Raw genomic sequence first — 22,711 nt, 5'->3', positions numbered from 1 at the left:
ATTCGATCCCGGGTCTCCAGGATCGCGCCCTGGGCCAAAGTCAGGCGCCAAACCGCTGCGCCACCCAGGGATCCCTCGCCTTGTTCTAATAGGATTGTTTGCCTTTTTGCTGTTGAGTTTTGAGAGTTCATTGTTATATATTCTGTGCTTGTTCTTTGCTAGGTAAGCGGTCTGGTCTACAAATATTTCTCACACTCTCTACCTTGTGTTTTGACCCGGCTGCCAAGTCTAAGAAGGCTTTACCTAGCCTCACATCACAGAGATTCTCTCCTATTTTATAAGACAAGTTTTAATTTTGCATTTAATTCCATGATCCAGTGTGAGTTAATTTTTGTGTAAGGTGTAAGACTCAGGTGGAGGCTCACTTTTTTTCCTCCACAGATGTCCAATCACTCCAACACCATAGATTGGAAAGGTTATTTTGCCCCCATTGAGTTGATTTTACACCTTTGTAAAAAATGGAGTGGGAAGAAGAATGTGAGTCTATTCATCGTTTGACTATTTTAGTTCTGGATCTATGTGTCTATCTTCTAGCCAGTACCACCCTACCGTAAACTGTAGCTGTATAGTAAACTTTACCATTAACTTGACCTGCTGTCTGTCTCACCCCCTGGTCAGGTTATTGGAGCCGTGCAAAGTGGGGAACTCTGGGATCCTCATTCACATTTTGCTGCTGTGTTTGGAGATGCTGTGTTTCCAGGTTGACAGCATCTTCAGCTCCAAGCAGGCAAAAAGAAAATCCCCCAAATTCACCACTACATCTTTCCTTGAGTGTCAACATGTCTAGCTGGTCTGCCTCCTTCTCCTCACCTTTCAAAGTCTCTTTATGTTTGAGTGTAGTGTCCAAGGTTTTTTGTTGTACTTAGCAGAAGGAATTAGAAAAGGTACATTTACTCCACCTTCCTGAAAGCCAGTCTCCATTAAGATTTTTACCTTTCATTTGTATTCTTATCTAACTGGATTAAACTGTATTTTAGAACAATGTTTAATAATAAGAAGAAGAAGAGAAGAAGAAGAAAGTACTCTTGTTATAATTCTTACTTTAAAGATAATGCTTCCTCTAAGGTTTCATATGCTTTCAGAACATTAAGAGAATGTTAATGTAGGAACTTTTATTTTATCCATTAAAGAGATAGGAATTCATTTTATCTGTTATGAAAGTAATTATCTATCCTCATTTAATTAAGGATTTTTATAAAGAATGGATTATGCATTTTAAACTGCCTATTGAATATACAAAGAAAAGATCATGAGCTTTTTTTTAACTTTCATTTATTAATATAATGAATAAAATATTCTAACACCAAAGCATCTTGACATTATACCTTAAATACTACTAGGTCATGATGTAGCCATGCTATGTTGAAGTTGGGATTTTGTTTCCTGATATTTTATTTGAGATATATTTAATTGATATTCATAAGAAAGCTTCATCTGTGATTTTTTATGCTGTTTTTGAGCTATTTTTTGCATTAAAAAAAAAGCTTTCATTTGAACAGGAAGTATTTTCTAAACAAGGAAGTGTTTTCTAAACAAGGAAATAATCTCTTAGTATTTAGAAAAAGATGATTGTATTTTTTACACAGAACAGTATCCAAATCTATAGAATACAATCATATTAATCTCTAGAAGGTGCTAGAAACTGTTTCATGGAGCAGCCCTGGTGGCTTAGCAGTTTAGCACCGCCTTCAGCCCGGGGTGTGAACCTGGAGATCTGGGATCGAGTCCCACATGGGGCTCTCTGCATGGGGCCCGCTTCTCCCCACCTGTGTCTCTGCCTCTCTCTCTATGTGTCTCTTATGAATAAATAAATACTTTTTATATATAAAATAAGAAACTGTTTCATGAGATTTCATAACCTTCTCAATCTAGAGTTCCAGTGTTATTTATATAGAACTAGCCCAGTACATGCCAGGATATATGCATTCCTTAAGTGTTTGTTCATGCATAATACAAACACTTAACACACACTGACCCATTTTTCAAGTTAAGAAATTATGTTTCAAATGGATAAAGAATCTCAGTCCAGGGCACACTATTTTTAGGAATTCTCATTCATCACTGCTTGATTCTGTGGCTCGTTATGCCACTGACAAGGGCAGGACAGGCCAAGACTACGCACCTTTTCCAGGGGCATGGCACAGGATATCTTCTTATATATCAGATAGCTGCTGACATGAGATCTCCAGAGGAACAGCCAACTAGTACTCTGGCTGCTTTCTTCATTGGCCATACTGCTGGACTATGGCTGCAGTGTGAGTGGCAAAGAATTTTCTCATTGGTATTCTTGCTGTACTGTACAGGGACATGGGTGGAATCTTGCTTTTTTTTCTCCTTTTGAAGAAAGATATTTTCGATGGATACTTGAACTCTCTTTAGTAGAGGTCATTGAATTTCAGACTTATTATCCATTTGTGCGCCTTTGTATTTTTGTCCAGAGAAGATTCTGAAGAGCTGTCTTGAGAAGCTTTATTCCTATTTGCTTCTGTAGAAAAGGCCTGTTGCAGTGGGAGGGCACTCTCTCACTCAGGTTTATCTGGCTCTTTACTGCCTTCAGTTGAGGGATTGTCTACCTGAGGAAGAGAATAACTAAGGGTGACATATATTCCCACTGCTCAATATTTTTGCCAGCATTTAACTTTTAAGATAACTGTGACCCTTCTTTGTTCTTATTAAGGTAACACTCAATGAGTTTAACCTTATCTAGATCTTCACATACCTTCCATATGTTTTCTATGTGGCTTCCTGGGGAACTAGACTGCTTGCCCATGTCTTGCTTCTCACAAGTTTCTAAATCTAAGGCTCCCTTCAGTTCAGCACTATCTCTGAAAATTTCAGGGATGATTGCACATGTGTTTCTTTAGCGTAACTATTGTCCATGACTTAGCTTTCCTTAACTCTTCTGGGTTGAGACAAAAGCACTCTTCTGAGATGTCTCTTTTGTCCATTCCACATTGGTTTGAGAAAAAAGATTTCCAAGTCAAGGAAGTCAACATCTTCCCCTGAAAGGAAATTTTCTTTGGCTTTAGATTCAAATGGAGCATGAGTTTCAGAAGGTTTCTTGCTAAGGTCAGAAGGACTGTAGTCACTGTGATAGTTCCACTGGTTGCCTCTGGAGAGGACTCCCGTGTCTTTCACTTTCCTGACAGAGAGCTGTCTGAGGGTTTCGTATGTGTGTATTTTGTTGACTTTTCCAAAGGTCTTGTTGTTTTGGGATCTGAAGTATTGGTTCTCTCTCCATTCTGCTGCTGTTTTTCCCTGTGAAGTGATTTGAACTCACTGAACCATGGAAGAGATTATTTCCATTGCCCTCTGCAATGATCTAAAATGCCTTACCATCACCTGGAGAATGGGAAGAGATGGCTTCAGAGAGTGATATTAACCCATTCAGTACGATTTTGAGCTATTTTTGATATCAACATAATCATAACCTCATTTTTAAAAACTGAAACCCCAGGCAGCCTGGGTGGTTTAGCGGTTTATTGCCACCTTCAGCCCAGGATGTGATCCTAGAGACCAAGGATTGAGTCCCATGTCGGGCTCTTTGCATGGAGCTTGCTTCTTCTCCCCCTGCCTGTGTCTTTTCCTCTCTCTTTCTCTCATGAATAAGTAAATAAAATCTTAAAAAATAAATAAATAAATAAATAAATAAATAAATAAATAAATAAATAAATAAAATAAAAATAAAGAAAAGCTGAAATCTCTTTTTTAAAATTTTCTCTCTGTTCTCATGCTTCCTGACAGGAAAAGTATATTTTAAAGTTTCTTTATGTAAATATTGCACATTTCATGTTATGTTTATTCCTAGATTTTTCATTTACTATAGTAAGTGAATTCTATTTTATTGTATTTCTTAAATAATTGATAGAACATGCTGTGAAATTATTTAGGACAGTCTTGTTAATTTATCTTTTCCTACACTATGACCTTTTCAAGGTGGCTTGAGCCAGGCTAACTTCCACATTTCAGTCAGAAGGAACTCAGACATCTTTGTTGTCTTAAAAACAACAAAAACAACTGTAGACTAATCCTGCTGCTACTGTATTTTTTATCATTTTTATTATTATTCTAATTCTGTCACTCCTATTAACTCCAGACTCTGATATACAGAGAAAATGAAGATGCCCTGGGAACCATTCTAGCAGGATCCCACCTTTGGAAAGTTCTTTGGGGACTCTTCTCCAAAATATATAAATATATATATATATATATATATATATATATATATAAGCTCTGGGCATGTGAATATATAAAATGTAAATATATACAAATTAGATATATTCACATGTACTTAGTATATATAAATATAGTAAATTTATTACTTATATTTATCTTATTTATTTATATAGCTAACATATATAAATATATAAATGTATATATTTATATATAATATATACTAATTATATAACTATATATAATTTTTATATATCTAATATGTATACAAATATATAAGCACTATATATATTTACATATACAAATAAATAATATTTATATAAATTAATATTTATAAAATATATAGATTTATATATGTAAATACATGTATATATCAATAATTCTATGTATAAATTTCCTAACTATCTCGTTGTGTCATAGACTTTTGACACTAAAAGCACTGTACACTTGTTCTACTGCCTACTTCCCATAAATTTGTTGAAGTCACTCTACAGTTGCTAGCACCTTTTTGTTTTTGTTTTTGTTTTTTTTAGTTTTTATTTGTTTATGATAGTCACAGAGAGAGAGAGGGGCAGAGACATAGGCAGAGGGAGAAGCAGGCTCCATGCACCGAGAGCCCAACGTGGGATTCGATCCCGGGTCTCCAGGATCGCGCCCTGGGCCAAAGGCAGGCGCCAAACCGCTGCGCCACCCAGGGATCCCTGCTAGCACCTTTTTGGTGGAAATGTGTACTTAAACTATGTTCCTTTAATTTTAAACACAATGGGTCAATTTTCACAAATACTTGTACAATGCTCAAGTCATATATTTTTTGCTTCCTTAAATAGATTTAGGTGTAAGAAAGGAAATGATGAAAGAGATTCAGAAACTTTAGAAAGAAAACAGCAGAAAGCCAGAAGGACACTGACTGGCTATCGACGATTAGGAAAAAAAAATGAGTTCAAGTGACACTGAAATTTTGCAAATGCAGAAGGTAGGCAGAGGAAGCACTCTGGACAAACTCTGAGCCTCGGGATAGGAGATGCTGGTATAGTTAGGAGGAAAGGCAACAGCCAGCCCTGGCCCAGTGGCTCACAGGCATCTCATAAATGCTTTCTGAGTGACTGCTAGTTGAATTCCATACCAGACACGCTGAATTTGATGTTTTCAGTGGTCCTGTAGCCTAAACCTGCAGGGCACTTGGAGTTTACAAAGCACTTCCATATACTGGCCCATTAATCCCCACAATAAACCATGGAGTAAAATATCATTAAAGCCCTCTTACAGCTGAGGAAATAAGGCTTAGAAAGATTAAGTTCTTTACTTAAGTTCTATGTTTAGTATGAGCCAGAGATGAAGTTTAAGCCCAAGTGTTTTTGAAGCCAGAACCTGGCTTCTTTCTCTTTGTGCAAAATGTCCCAAGTAGAAGTATCTTTGGCTGCCAGTAGCTGGCTATCTCAGACACATCAGAGGAAATCATAATGTCTGGAAAGACATTATGTAGAGTGAGTTAAAAATAAGAGCATGTCAACCATAGTCAAGAGACTCGCAAGGGTTGGGACACTGTTTCTTCCCTGCAGTGTGACCAGTATAGAGGGAAATTCAGTGCTACACTTAGTGAATGAATGATTCCCCAGAGGCTGGAGTGTGCTGGGAGGAGTCAGGTTTGTTTTGGAAAAAAAAAATCTAAAACTATACATGCCAGAATTATGGAAAACGAAGGGCCAGTATTTGGCAACAAATTTCATGGAAGAGTTAAAGATATTGGAAAGCAAAAAAGAAGGATTCCATAGGATTCCTCTTGAGGAAAAGTTCCTACATGTCAACTACAACAAACTAAAATATCTGAAAAAAACAAAATAATTAAACAATGAATATTCTTTTTTTTTTAATTTTATGGTACATCTTTTATAATAATGTCTTAGATGTGGGTAGAATGTTGGTGAGGTACAGTCCTTATAATTGAGTGGGGTTTTGCTGACAGTATATACTGCTTTTAAGAAATTTTAATTATTTCTCAACTTTTGTTTCATTACTTTGGTTTTTGAAGTCATTTGTTATAGATAAATTGGACAGTCTTTACACACATTCTATACCAGTCACTTTTTCTTGGTTCTCTTTTAACTCTTTATTTCTTCTTTATTTTAAAAGCTTTTCTCCCTTTGATTTTTCTGTTTGTCTAAAGAAATACTTTGTACGCCTAGGTGAACATTGTTATTCATTTATTTCACATATTTTTTACGTACTATTACCTCATTTCGGATGGAGTTTTTCTATTTTAGATGTATGCTATTGTTTTAAACCTTTTATCATTTTTTAATTTATTTTTGCAAGTTTGGAAACACGTGGCTTGTTTCCATCTATTCTTTGCCATCTCATTTTTGGAGTGCTTCCATTTTTCCACAGGGTCAATATTCTATTTCAATGTATCCTTAAAAAAATAATAATAAGAGTATGGGATTCAGCTGTGATAATTTGTGTTGGGCTATTTTTTGTTTCTCTACATTTAATTAATTTTGTGGCATTTGAGGAAGGAGGAGTGGGTTCAAAGAATTTTCCTAGACTCACAGCTCTAATGCACTCCCTGTAATTTCCATCAATCCTATAAATTATGGTCCCTTTCCATCTGAAATCTCCTAGCAGTTTTCTTTGTTCATTTTAAACATGCCTAACTCTTGTTTTTGCCCCAGTCATTCCTCTTCTGATAAATTTAGGTTCTCTTTTCAAATAGTCTCCCCTCATTATGGGGCAGTGCTGTAAAAGGATACTGCAGATTTCATAGACATCAGGTTGCTCCAGCCATATTGTCTGAAATCATGGACTCATGCTAATTATCTACAATTTACCATATGAAAAAAATACTTAGAGTTTCAGTAGATTTTTCTCAAGTTGTCCTGCCCATGTTCCAGGGAATGCTTGATGGCAATTCTGAGGTTCTCTAATTCTCATGTCCACAATGTAACACCTTGCCCCCTCTCTTTCCTCCTGAAGGGATGCTCATACCATCCAAGTCTTGAGCTGCCAGGGGTTTGTGCCTCTTGCTCTTGCTTCTTGACTTCTTGCAGTGGGTGTCATCATGGGTGTGTGGTTTTGCTATTTTAGTTTTTGAGGAGCAATTCTAATGATTCCAGCATTATTCGGCCACAGCAGCCATTTTCGTATCCCTGTCCTCAAGGTAGAAGCATAAAGCTCAGTCTTCAGCTTCAATTGGCATAATTGCTTCTCCTTGGATTGTGGAGTCCAATGCCTCGGAAATACATATTTCTTAATATAACAGAATAAAATAACATTTGTATTTGTGGATGCCTTATTTTCCAAAACTTAAAATCTTCATATCCTTCTGTAAAGCTGTGTACACATCCTCAAACACCCACAGTAACTTTCATAATTCAAAACTAGTTTTGATTTTTACAAAATGTTCTGAATGATACAGAATTTTATTTATAGCCAAATTATCTCAAATATTCTCTTTTCCACTTTATTATTTTTATCAGGTTGACTTGTCCTTCCTCATTACTGAAGTGAATCACAGATCTGCCCCATTGGTTTGATCATACATACTGTAGAATGGTGTCCATTGTCTTAGCTCCAAATCGCCCCTCCTATCCCAGCCACAAAGAGAAAAAAGAAAATGTCTTAGCAAACTGAAAACAAACATTTGTAATGATTTGATAAGGATATTTTTGCAATTTCAAAGAACTAAATTTTTTTCCCCTTGAACATTCAAGTTTATGTATTGATTTCATTTACAACGTTAGTAGATGTTAAATATTTGGAAATCACTTCTACTTCACTCAGCATAATACCCTCCAGTGAAGTAAGTCAATCGGAGAAGGACAGACATTATATGTTCTCATTCATTTGGGGAATATAAATAATAGTGAAAGGGAATAGAAGGGAAGGGAGAAGAAGTGTGTGGGAAATAAAAGAAAGGGAGACAGAACATAAAGACTCCTAACTCTGGGAAACGAACTAGGGGTGTTGGAGGGGGAGGAGGGCGGGGTGGGGTGTGCGGGTGAATGGGTGATGGGTACTGAGGAGGGCACTTGACGGGATGAGCACTGGGTGTTATTCTGTATGTTGGCAATATGAACACCAATAAAAATAAATTTATTATTAAAAAAAAAAAAAGAAAGGCAAGGTCTATAGATAGAATATCTGAGAGGGTAAAAAAAAAAAAAACAAAAAAAAAAAAACAAAAAAAAAAAAAAAACAAAACAGCCAAACTGCTGAGAGGCTGTCCTCATTAAAGGTACCAAAGGAAAAAAAAATAAAAAAAAAAAGAAACCATTTCTATGTTTCTTTACTGGTGAGGAACTGAGAAATAAACAGTTAATTGTCTTTGAGTGGCAGTAAATACTAACCTAAGTACTCTGTCAGGGAAATCTTTATATGTTGGAAGCACTTTTTAAAATATCAACGTAAAAATAATGTCGTGTTTTCTATATAGTTATACTAGGCATCTATAGAAGCCAAACCATTAGTGAGATTCATTATCCTGCTAGGGCCTTCATCTGAGTCTTTTCAAAGGTACCCCATGGCACACAACCATATAGCTCATACTATTGTAAACAAATTATCAAGAGATTTCAGCATTTCCATAGAATTCCTAACTACCCATTTTTAACTTAATTTGATAGTTAATTTAGTCAAATAGAATATATGATTAAAATTTGAAAAACAGCTGCATGTATCTAGCTAATTTTATGGTTTAACTAATTAATAGAATCTATTTAAAAATATTTATAATTTTATGAAAAGTAATTTTGGTTTTACTACAGCAATTTTTACACTCCATATTTTCTGGCAGAGTATGGCAAGTTTCAAACTCATTTATGGTTTCTCTTTACTCATATCTTCCTACCAAGATATATTCTAAGTTGTTCATGTAGCATTCAATATAAGTTCTAGCGATAAATGTAACATGCTTTTGGGCTATTTTCCTAGAGTTGTTTAAAACATTTTTCCTGAATAAAATTCCATTATACACAGATGCACACACACATACATACACATCTTTAACCATTCATCTATGAACTTGCAGCTTGCTTCCATATCTTGACTATTGTAAATAATGTTACAATAAACCTCAGGGTTAATATATCTTTTTGAGTTAACACTTTTATTTTCTTTGGGTAAATACCTAGCAGTAAAACTACTGGATCATATGGTATTTCTATTTTTAATTTTTTGAGGAACCTCCATGTTGTTTTCTATAGTGTTTGCACTGATGGCGAAAAGAGGTGAAGGAGATTAAGATACAAACTTCTAGTGATAAAAAGTAAGTCATGGGGATGAAGAGTACAGCATAGGGAATATAGCCAGTAATATCACAATAACTTTGTAAGGTGACAGATAGTAATTATATATACAGTGGTGAGCAATGTGTAATGCACAGAACTGTCAAATCACTAAGTTATAAACCAGAAATTAATATAAAATCGTATGTCATCTATATTTCAATAAAAAAGTAAGGAAACATAAACAGTTTTCCAGGAGCTGAATAACATAACTTACATTTTCAAATATGACTCCTAGATTGTTAAAATAAAGTTTCACACAGGTGTTACCAAATCAATTTTCACTTGAATAATTACAGTGGATAATTTTTTCCCTGAGAACAGTAATTATTCAAAGCTTAAGGGATTTGAAATATGGTAAAGGTCAGTTACTCTGTACTCATTCATTATGATTTGTATTCCTCAATCAGAGATTAAAAACTATTTAAAAAATCAAATCTTCCCAAACTACTTAGATCTATAGAATCAAACTGAAAATATAAAGTTTGTTAAATTCTTTACCTTCAGAAACTTCCATGCAAATGGAAATCTTAAATATCTATTACCTTTCAGGATACAGAATGACTAAAAACCTATTCTTTTGAAAATTTTGGGTAAATTTCAAAAGAAGGGAAGCAAAGGGTATACAATTTAATGGAGGTCTAATATTTGTCAGCCCCTATGGCAGTACTTGTACTTAGTTTCATCGGCTTCTATTTAATTTAGTTACTTTTATTTAAACTTTTAAAATATAGGGAAAATAGATTATAGAGTCATAGATAAAATAGATTTTAGAGTCTTAGTAATATTTTAATGTCTCAAAAATAAATTAGGTTTTATCATCTTAGTGGATATGTGAAGAAACAATGAGATCAAAACCACAACTAAATCATCAGTAGGTATGTTATTTGTATACAAGCCTTGCTGGCCCAAATGGTGAGTTTTTCATTTTCCTCCTTAAATGCTGTAAGGCAGACTCACTGGGGACTGAGAAGCCATTCATGTGATAATAATAATCTATTTTTTTATATGATGTAAAATTTCAAAGGTAGAATTTAAAAAGGATTATAACATTTATTTGCATTAGTGATACATGTTTGATACCATTTCTCTCATCCTAAAACAATAGTTCAAACCAAATAAATAGAGATAATGTATAAATCAACTATGAGAGGAATTATACTTGCCTAGAAATTAATGATCATAAAAATGCAAAACTGTCATATAATTTTACTAAGATCTCTGTACTGTTTCTTGAAACTGAAACAGGCATTTGTGTGATTTTCATAGTCTGTGATCCCTTATAAGAAGTGTATTATAAAAAAAAAGAGTGCATTACAGTTAGCATAGTTTGGAGCTAAATAAGCAAGCAAGAGTTCATTCTTGGCTTATGACAAACTGGCAGTGTGATCATCAAAACATAATTCACTTGTCTGTACCTCAGTTTCCTTGTCTATGACATGCTAGGAGGAAGTCAATATTCCTCATTATTTTTATTGTTACTTATGATTGTCTTCAAGTTCTAATCAATGTAATAACACAAGAAACAGATATATGAGATTTTCCTGTTGGATGAAACTATGGAACTACTAGAAGACAACATAGGAAAAAAACTTCCTTTTTTTAAAGTAGGCTCCATGCTGGGCAATGTGGGGCTCAAACTCATGACCCTGAGTTTAACACCCGACCTGAGATCAAGAATCAGACACTTAACTGACTGAGCCACCTAGGTGCCCCAGGAAAAAGCTCCTTGACATCGGTAAAGACAATTGATTTTTTTTGCTATGACACCAAACTACAGACAATAAAAGCAAAAATAGACTAATGGGATTGCATCAAACTGAAAAGCATCTGCACAACATAGGAAACAATTAACAGAGTGAAGAGACAACAAGCAGAATGAGAGAGAAAATACTTCAAACCATTCATCTAATAAGGGATTAATATTCAAATCATGTAAGGAACTCCTACAACTCAAGAGCAAAGAAAAAAAATTACTCAATTTTAAAAAGGGCAAAGCATTTGAATACACCCCTTTCCCCACAAAGACACGTAAATGCCCAACAGGTATTTGAAAAGATACTCAGCATCACTGATCATCAGGGAAATGCAGATGCCTTAAAGAATACAGAAAACACGTATGGTCTTCATATACTAGTGGATGTCTTAGATGCAATGGACAATTCATGAGGAAACACCATGCGGGACACACAAATTCTGGAATTTTCAATATCTAAATTAGTTGAAACCAAAGACCTGGTTGAGTTTACCAAAGAAGGGTGGAAAGACACATGAGAACCAGGAACCCAGGAAACAAATCCTGTGTCTAATGTGGGTTAACAAGAGATGGAGGTCCAGTGGTCTGTTAAACAGAAGCAAAAGTAGGTGAAAATGGTACCTCTAAAGCACAGTGAAAAAAGTGTGGCAAAAAAGGAGCTATCTAATGAAGACAAATGCTATTACCTAAGGTGACAACTAAGGCCAACCTTGGACATGAGGAGTCTAATATTCCAGTGAAATCCTTCAAAAAATACAATCATCTCCCTTGTTTGAGATCAAGAAACAGAAACCTTACTTACACACATTATTACAGAAATCTGAGTGAAACAGTAACAAAAGTATATATTTTATTAAAATAAATACATTTTAATAACAAATGAGATTTGGCACAGAGATACAAAAAAGGTTTGCACACTCAGACATGCAGCAACATTATCCATTATATTAATAAGTCAGGTGAGGAAAGCTAGACCATCATTTTGAAGGAATGTGCAAAGACACTCATGAAATTCTTCAGTAAACTATACAGAAAAATAGATTATTTCCTCACCTAATAAATAGTATATATGGATGTACTTACAGGAGGCAATTGTGGTTTGTAACTCATATTTTTGTGTTGGAGTTTTCAAAGATTTAGAAGGTCTTGCTTTCTTTCTTTTTTAAGAATGCATGCTATTTGAGGCAACATGTATTATTTTGTTTTGATTTTGATTTGTTTGCATAAACTATCCTTTTGTCACCATATCTGGGGACTGCTGACCTGTTTAATCCATGTTTGTATCAGAAACAGATAGCCTTTGTCATGGTCCCAAGTCCTCTACAGCTGATTAGGACAAGTGATATGAGCTGAACTCAGATAATCTGAATGTGTACCTTGGATTCTGGATTGATATCTTTCTGGGTGGATGAAACTGAGGACATGTAAATACCATCCCTCTTGATAAACAGTTTGTCATATAAAATTCAAACAAAGAAAAATCAGACTGGGAGGGAACAAGGTGAATGCAGTGGATAAAGAGACACGCAGGAATAATGTTCTGGATGAAGAATTCCATTTGAAAAAAATAATATGATAATGGGGAAATATTAGAGAACATAGAACTAGAATGTTAGAATATTAGCTAAGTAGTTCAAACCTCTTTAATTTATGTTTTCTATTGGGGTAAGTATAGTTACCATGAGATATACCCTCCTAACACATCTTTCAAAGCACAATACAATGTTGTTAACTATAAGCACATTATCATAGAGCAGATCAACAGAATTTATTCATCTTTCATAATGGAAACTGTATATACATTGACCAACTTCACATTTCCCTTCCCCTGACAACCACAATTTTACTCTCTTTCTATGACTTCGACTGTTTTAGATACCTCAGGTAAGTGGAATCACATAATACTTATCTTTTTGTAATTGGTTTATTTCACTTAACATAACATCTTCCAGATTCATTCATGCTATTGATATGACAAGATTTTTTGGGGTTTTTTTAAGGCTGAATAATCTTACAGTGTGTGTGTACATATGCGTGTGTGTGTACAAAGGTAATTATATACATATATATGTGTATATGCATACATATATAAGAATTGAAATGAGTATCTCAGAGATTTATCTGCATTTCTATGTTTATTACAGCATTATTCACATGGGAGTAATAAGCATGGGAGTGTAGATATCTGTTTGAAATTGATTTCAATTATATTGTATGTATACCCAAAAGTAGGATTACTGGATCATATGTGAGTTCTATTTTTAATTTTTGAGTGATCTCTACACTGTATTCTACAGCAGCTGCACCATTGTGCCCTCCCACCAATGATTCATGACCAAATGTTCCCATTTCTCCATATCCTCCTCCATACTTGATATTTTTTTGGTTTTTGGAACATGCCATCCTAATAGTTGTGAAGTGATACCTTGTTGAGCAGTTTCCTGTGGATTAGTGATGCTGAGCATATTTTCATATGTCTGTCAGCCATGTGTATGTTTTTGTTAGAGATATGTCTACTCAAGTCTTCCTCTCATTTTAATTGGGTTATTTATTTATTTTTAAAGACTTTATTTATTCATGAGAGACACACTGAGAGAGGCAGAGACTAATGAGAACTAACCCAAAGGGTCAAAAAATTGTCCATCAATAACCTCAACTCACTTATGTTAACAACGTGGTTTGAGATAGTAGCCTGGCTTTGGGAAGATAAAATCTGCTTCCTTTAAAAGGATAAATAAATTTCCAATCCATGAAAAGTAGGTGATATAAATAAAATCCACAATAATAACATGTTTGGGCTAATCTGTTTAAGATTATCAGTTAAAATACTTGTGATATTTGAGAGGATTTGGCCATAGGCAGAGAGAGACGCAGGGAGCTCGATGTGAGACTCAATCTGGAACCCTGAGATCATGCCCTGAGCCAAAGGCAGACACTCAACCGCTGAGCCACCCAGGCATCCCAATTAGGTTGTTTATTTGCTATTGAATTGTAGGAGTCCCTTATATATTTTTGGAAATCAACTCTTTATCACCTAAACGGTTTAGAAATATCTTTCCAACCCTATAGAGTGTTTTTTTTCACTTATTGATTATTTCCTTTGCTATGCAGTTTTTATTGTTTTGTTTTGTTTTGCTTTGTTTTTCATTTGTTGTAGTGCTACTTGCCTATTTTTGCTTTTCCTTTGGTGCCATATCAAAGAAATCCTTGCCAAGACCACTGCTGTGAAGATTTTCACCTATGTTTTCTTCTAGTAGTTTTATAGTTTAAGATCTTATGCTAAAGTCTTTAATCCAATTCAACTTTACTTTTGTGTATGGTGTAAGATAAAGGTCTAGTTTCATTCTTTTGTCTCTGGCTATCCAGTTTCCCCAACATCATTTGTTGAAGAGATTATCCTTTTCCCATCATGTATTCTTGGCACTTTAGTTGAGAATAATCAAATATATATATTCTGGTCTATTGATCTATATATCTGTTAGTATGTCTCAGTACAATATTTTTTCATTACCTATAGCTTATTAATATATTTGAAATCAGAAAGTGTAATATTCCCAACTTTTTCTCCTTTCTCAAGTTTCCTTTGACTATTTGGGGTCTCAAGTCTTAGCATGGGTTCTTCACTACTTGATAGACAATCTCTGTCATTTCAACATAAGACTGTGTATTTCATAAATGGAAAATGAAATATTGAAAAAATTACTTTTTCATGTAGGACAGATTTTAAGCACTGTAAACCAGAACTCACAAAACTAAAATTTGTAATCTCTTTGTTTCACTTCAAGTAGCAAATTTCTAATACATATGGTTCATTCTAGATCTAAATATATTACATAGCAAAATATAGTATTTTTAAATTGCAAGCAATTTTAGATTCTATAATTTTAATGCATTGATTTTTTAGCTAAGCAAACTGAGATTCAGTGATATATCGAAGTAACTTGGTTATACAGCTAGTAATTTTCCAAAGTAAAACAACTCCTGTTTTCCTAAAACAGTATATTCTGCTTTAATTGTGAAAACTGATTATTACTTCAGTAGGAAAAAAGATAAATAATAAAAACAAATAATCAGAAACACTCATTAGGATAATTCTGGTCTGTATTTTGTTGCTAGACAAACTCACTTAGGCAGTCATTGGTTTTATTGATATTCTAGGAATTATGGGAGGAATAATCACCAACCCTAATGCCAGTTATGTATGTAAATCCTCTGTACAATGATGGGAGAATAACCCTAAAGTGTTTGACTTAATTAATCTTTTTCTGAGGTCCTTCACTACAGAACTAAAAATCTAAATAATGAATAGGGACAGAGTATTAAGTATCTTTCTGCACTTAGAGGATGATTAATTATAATGGCTAAACCCCTGAACATTAAGTTGAATACTAATCTGATGACAGAGTTTGGAAATAAGCCAGTACTACATCTGGGGTTTTTCTGTCCTTTTGACAGAATAATAAAAAGAAAAAGAGGAACATATTAATAGTTTATGCTTATTCCACTTAACAGTCCCCTTCAAATCTGCTTGTTAGTTAAATGAAAAAGTAAATTTTGTCCACCTTCTTGACCATAAATGTAATTGCATATGTGTGTGTGTGTGTGTGTGTGTGTGTGTGTATATATATATATCCTAGTGATTTGATACTCATCTCTGTGTTTTGAGATAGGTGATGTGGATTTTTTTCAAATATGAGTGGAAAACAGGAAATAACAGAGCAAATAGCCTGAATCTGTAATTCACACTTGAATCTCTTCATTGTGTTTGCCTGTTGTCTGCAGACAGAGAAAAAAAAGTGCAGTCTTGTAGAGTTGCAAAAGCTGCTTTGAGGTGGTTTTGATTTACAGGGCAAATACCTACTAGATGGTTTCTTATCACATGGATTCACAGGGCTGGTGCAAATAAACTCAAAGGGCAAATGGATAAAAGGTCAAAAGATAAATGTTATTAAAGACTTTGCCAATAGACAATAGAAGTAGGGAAACCACTTTCAGAAGGAGTTAGAAAAACAAGTAACTCTCTCAAACTTATTTTGATTGTTCCAAGGGATTAACCATACTCCAGTGATAATAGGAGGGAAAAAGTCTTCAAGATGCTTACTCCTAAATCCCCCCTTTTCTGGCTTTAGTATTTAAAAAGAGAGAAGAATATAAGGTCTGGTATCTACCTCTCTGAGCACTAATAAATTTCTCTTTTCTTTGATGTGGATCAATTTGGTCATGACACCATTCTTCAGATTGTTCACCTTACTCCATTCAGTGGGAATAAAGCACCATGCTATTGCTGTGTTGTGTGCTAGGACTTTTTCTCCATTAATTTACTGCTATTGTCCATTTGTCTTTTTATATGTGATCTGAAATTTTACATATATATATATATACACACTGGTGTGTGTATATATATACACATTTGTGCATGTATATATATATTAATATATTTAGATTTTGCTAAATTCATATTAATTATTTTGAATAAGAGGAATTTTAAAAAGTCATATGAGGTCCACTGAAGTTTCTTTTGAGGGAAGGTATCTGACTTTATGTTAATATTATCAACCAGCTGTAGTTATAAATATGGAACTAAAATAACTATGCTGGGGCTCATCTGTGATAAGGTTACATTCCCAAGAAGTGTCAAAAGTATAGGAACATTTAGTAGATTTTGTCCAGGATACAATGATAGCATACATTGTTTGATGTAAAGAAACTAATTGTTTTCATTCATTTTTCTTCTAAGTGACCATAATGGCTACTTTGGAGTCTACTCTTCTGATCTCTATATTTTCTCTGAAAACTGTCTGCCAGAAACCTGCCCCCAGTGGCTCCTTATTTTCTTTCCTCTCCATTGCTGTTTCAATTCAGTAATTCAGTATTGAACAGGTCAGCTTACCCTCTATGCCCTTTCTTTACACAACTTTTCTGACATTTTATCCATTGTCTGTATTTATTTAACAAAGACTTGATCTATGTGCAGAAATGCCTTAGATATTTTTTGAGAGGACAGAAAGGCATTAATCTGCTGACATGTGACTTTATGATTTTATAGATTTTATTTTGTGATATTCTATTAAATGCATTTTACATTAATCAACATTTTCATTTGTTTGTATGTTTCTCTTTTCATAACAAAAGAAAAGCCTATAAAGCCTAAATTATCATTAGGAGGTAATAAAGTTAAAAGATTTTTTCCAGGGAACCTACTCAGGAAAAGTAGAAAGTCTTCTTTCTCTGTCCAGATGAGGAGCAAGGGAAGATTTTAGGACTGGTGGGAGGAAGGTGGAGAATTCAGAAGACAGCACCCACAGACCAGGAACATGACACCACAAACCCAGGACCTTGGTGTGTCTGTCTTCTGCAGATGCTGCCTGGGCTAGGTTGTGAGCAATCAAGAGAAACCCTACAATCTGAAGTTCTAGACAAATAATGTAGGAGCCAACCTCAGAACTTGGAAAGTGAAATCAAAGTATAGACTTACCTAAGATGGCAATCCTGATTACCCACAGTCATTGCGTGGCTTTCAAGATGGGTCAGAAGTTTCTTCTTCCAAGTGGAGATGTAGAATGTGGAGTGGAGAAGGGAATAGGGATTGTGTCTGTTCTGAGTTTCAGTTTTCCAAAAGAAAACCAGGGTTAGGACAAAGAAAACAGAGTGTGTGACTAATTCTCCATAGAGTTGAAGGTCTAAGACCATGGATTTCCACAGTGGATGTTATGATGACAACACAATCCATAAGACCAGCTGTGTATTCACAGGCACCAAGGTAGCAAGGATCAGACTCACTCAGACACCGCATATTAGATAGAAGCACAAGTTCAAGAATAAAACCAGGTCCCTCTGGCATGCCAAAAGCCCCCTCTCCACTTCTTATGGTAACACACAGACATCATCTTAGGCAGACAGAAGAGAAATACTAAAACCTTGAACATTGACATCACCTTCTGTCCAAAATGGAATAGCAGGAAATAGATTTATAATGCCATCTTTAACAAACAGAACTCCAGATCAATTATAAGAAACACTGATTTTAAAGGCACTGAGTATAAAACCAAAAAGAGTCAGTGATTGGTGAACATAATAACCAGAATTCTAAATATGACACTCTGAGATTACCATCCTCTGGTTGTCTATTCAGATGATACAATCAAGCACTGTCAAGAAGAAACTCTGTGGATAGGATTAGGATTACTAATCAGCTGACTTACAAATAGAAAGGTCCTCCTGGACCATCAAGAGGATCCCAAAGTCACATAGAAAAAAAGAGGCAGAAGAGTCAGTAAAAGCAATGCTGGAGAAGAAGAGACCAAAAGACAGGAGATGAGACAGTAGGAAAGGTCCAGAGAGTAAGTAGAAGCCTGAAAGGACCTGACAAACCTAACTTGGATTTGAAGCTGGCTACTGGCCAGGAGGTATGAGCAGCCTCTAGAAACTGAGAACAACCTGTGTCCTACAGCCACACCAAAATGTACTCTGCCAAAAGCCAGAATAGGCCAAGTAACAGATTATGCTTCAGAGCCTCTAGAAGGGAATGCAGTGTTGTTAGAATCTTTATTTGAGCCTAATATAACTAAAGGCAGAGAATCAGCTAGGCCATGCTTATGTCTAGACTTCTGACCTACAAAACTGTAGAAAATAAGTAGGTATTGTTTTAAGTCTCTAAGTTTGTAAGTCTCTAAGTTTGTTAAGTCTCTAAGTTTGTTTGATTCAAAATGATTAAAGAGAACAGGATTAGGAGCTCACACAAGGCTAGCAGTAGTACCCACTTCTACCAGAGAGATCAGAAAACTCTTATTCACAGGGCATCCATAGAGAAGAGTCCTGACACTAGTGAGAAACAATTCACTCTAAGCTAAACACTGCTCTAGTCCCCATAACAAATCTCAAAAGAAAACATGAAAGTATCAAGCTATTTCCAACTAAATGACACCTCTGAACTACACTTAATAAGAAGAATTCAAAAGTATTTAGTCTAAGAGACTAAAGTTCACCATCTTGCATCCAAATAGGTGAGATATGTATGTACAGAAGCAAGAAAACACGACTTGACAAGAGGAATAGCCAATCAATGAAAACCAACCCAGAACTGACACCTGTTAGAATAACAATGCAAAGACATCAACAATTATCATATCTATATCCCACATGCTCAAAAAATATATAGACATAGAAAAATATAAAAGAGACCCAAATGGAATTTCCAGTAAGGAAAACTACAGTGCCTAAGATGGACAATATACTGGATGAGATAAATGGTGGACTAGATATTGTAGAAAAAGGTTAAGGAATTTACAGATATAGCAATACATATTATCTTAAATGATTAACAGAGGGAGGAAAGAATATATGAACTGAATATCAATTAATAATGAGATTAACTTCAAGAAGCCTAACACACTTGTAATTGGAATCCTCAAAGGAGGAGAGGTGGCCAGAAAAAAAAAATTAAAAAAGGCTTAATTTTTCCAAATTGGATTGAATTATAAATTCAGAGATCCCAGAAGCTCAATGGAGCGTAACTTCATAAACATGAGGAATACTATATACATCTACATAACTGAATCGGTTAAAACCAAAGTTTAAGAGAAAATCTTAAAAAGAAATAGTGTAAACAAAAACAAAACAAAACTAAGCAAAACCCCAAGAACAAAATAAGGTTGACAGCAGATATTTTATCAGGGAGAATGTGAATGAGGAGACAGTGAAATCATCTCTTTTAATTTCTATACTCGATGAATTCAATAGTATAGAATTCCATACTCAGTGAAAAATCTCTCAAAGATCAAAAGCAAAATAGACTTTTCAGACAGACAAAATCCAGGAAACTTCATTTCCAATAGATCTGTACTATAAGAAAAGTAAAAGCTAGATCTTCAGGAAGAAGAAAAATCATATCTCATGGAAATCCGGATCTACACAGAGGAATGAAGTATAACTAGATATAGAAAAGTATGAGATATTCCTTATTGTTTAAACTTCTGAAAGGTGATTTACTATTTAAGCAAACATACTAACAATGTAGATAGAGTAAGGTTTGTAATATATGTAAAGTAGTAAAATTTATCACAAAATAGCACAAAGCTGGTTAAGACAGGAATGAAATACTATTTAAGCTTATTGTCCTATGCAAAAATTGTATAATGATAGACTGTGATGGATTAAATGTGCATTCTCTAAAACCTAAAGCAACCACTAAAACAAAACAAAACTAAACTAAACTTAAAAAATAAGCTATAGCTAGTTAATAAACCAACAAACAAAATAATGTGGGATATTTTATTTTATTTTGAGAGAGAGAGAGAGAGAGAGCAGGTGGGGGAGGGGAGCGACAGAAGGGGAGAGAGAGACAGAGAGGATCTTAAGCAGGCTTCACACACAGCTCACACCTCAGAGCAACAGTAGGCTCAATCTCACAACTCTGAGATCATGGACTGAGCCAAAATCAAGATTCAGAGGCTCAACTAACTGAGCTATCCAGGTGCCCCCATGTAGGATGATTTAAATAATGCTCGGTTCATTAAAAAGTAGTCAAAAAAGAAAAAACAAAACAAAACAGGAGAACAAAGAACAGTAATAACTGATATTAAATAGCAAGACAGCAGATTTAAACCTCATTATATCAATAGTTTTATTAAGTGTAAGTGGTCTAAACACCCCAAAGCCTGTTGATTATATAAAAATGCAAAACCTGAGTTGATGAATGCAAGTACTGTACTTCAAATATAAGGACAAAAATAAGTTAAAAGTAAAAGGATGGGAAAAGATTGGATCAGTCTAATCCAATCTGGAGACAGAAACCACAAAGTAATGAGGGTTTTAATACAAGTGATTTTATATAATAAAATTTACATAATATAAAACAACCGTAGGACAGCGAGTGAAAACAGGGAGAGAGAACTCTACAAGGTCCACCAGGGCTGTGGGATAGCGCTCAGGAGATGGCACACAAAGGAGAGATCACCTTGTGGTGAGGAAGGTAGAATTGCAGCCACTGTCTGAGTCAACAGCTGGAGGAATTGTGATCAAGGCGGTGTGGTATTGGTGCAAAGGCAAACAAATGGAGCATTGGAAGGGAATACAGCTCAGAAATGGACACGTATGTACACGGGCAATGTACATATGATTTTTGACAAAGATGCAAAGACAATTGAATGGAGAAAGGGAACTGTTTACAGCAGCGCTAGAACAATTGAATATTCATAGGCAGAAAAGCCGAACTTCAATCCACACCTCAGACCATATATCAAAATGTACTCAAAATGGATGAGAGACATAAATATAAAATCTAAAACAATACATCTTCCAGAAGAAAACACAGAGGCATCTTTTTTCAGTTCTTCAGTTAGGCAGAGCTATTTCTGGATATGACACCAAAAGTACTAGCTGTATAATGAGAAATCAATACATTGTTCTTTATCGCCACTAAAAAAAGTCTGCTCTTTGAAAAATATTGTTAAGGAAATGAAAAGAAAAGCCAAAGAAAAATATTTGCAGATCATATACCTGATAAAGAACTTGGGTCCAGGAGGGATGAAGAACTTCCAGACCACACCGATCAGAAAACAAAGGGCTTAGTTTAAAACTGATTGAAATACTTCACCAAAATAGATATATAAGATAATATATAAGCATATAAAAAAAGATGCTCAGTATTAGTTGTCATTAGGGACCTGCAAATTTGAACTAAAATGTAATACCACTTCACACCTGTTAGAATGAAAAAGTCACACCATAGGGGATGCTGATGAGGATGTGAGGCACCTGGATCACTCAAGCAAAATGCCTGGAGGCTGCAAATGGTAAGGACATTTTGAAAATCATTTGCACCATTTCTTCAAATCTTAATCATACATTGATTCGGCCAGTTCACTCCTAGGTATAGTTGAGTCTCTAGGTCCCTAAGATACATGAGAGCATGTGGACAGCCTGGAGATAGAAGAAACAAAGATATGTCTAAAATTGGTGAGTTTAGGTTTCAAAACCTTCCCACCTGTGTTCACCTCCCCTCATGTTTTCTGGCAGAGGAGGAAGTCAAGAACAAAATAAGATATTACAGGGCAACAGAGTATTTTTCAAATCTGAGTTTTAGGTATAAACTTTTAACTTCATTATAGTAACTATTTTTAGTTATGAACAGCATTTCTTATAACATTCAGTGACCTTTAGATAAATCCTTACGCACTTTCCTGGAGCTCTACTCGGTAAGCACTTTTATCTTGCCCTCTGCTTGAGGGAATACTATATATATTATGCAAACATCTCTACTAATGTGAATCACAGTGCATGGAGTTTAAATAGGCTTCATTCATATCTTTGAAATCTTGATAATGCAAATAATCTAGATTTCAGAAAATCCATGATCCTTATGGAGTTGTTCTGAGTAGGAAGGAAGGAAGCTAGTAAAGAGCATTGTATTGGGATGCTGAACCTATCATTTGATTTATTGTGGTGCTTTTTGGAAAAGATAACGTGTTGACAAAGCCATAACCAAAAACCATAACCATTGAAA

General features: G+C 34.8%; 1 pseudogene; it reads right to left on the bottom strand.

Moving 5' to 3' along the window:
- Window positions 1-2,153: 2,153 nt before the first annotated feature.
- On the bottom strand, window positions 2,154-6,409 carry LOC129516489 (nuclear receptor coactivator 7-like; annotated as a pseudogene).
- Window positions 6,410-22,711: the final 16,302 nt, after the last annotated feature.

Source organism: Nyctereutes procyonoides, unplaced genomic scaffold (genome assembly GCF_905146905.1).
Source record: "Nyctereutes procyonoides isolate TBG_1078 unplaced genomic scaffold, NYPRO_anot_genome, whole genome shotgun sequence".
Classification (NCBI taxonomy): domain Eukaryota; kingdom Metazoa; phylum Chordata; class Mammalia; order Carnivora; family Canidae; genus Nyctereutes; species Nyctereutes procyonoides.
Note: the sequence above shows the minus strand (reverse complement) of the source record. Positions and strands in the feature narration are given on the sequence as shown.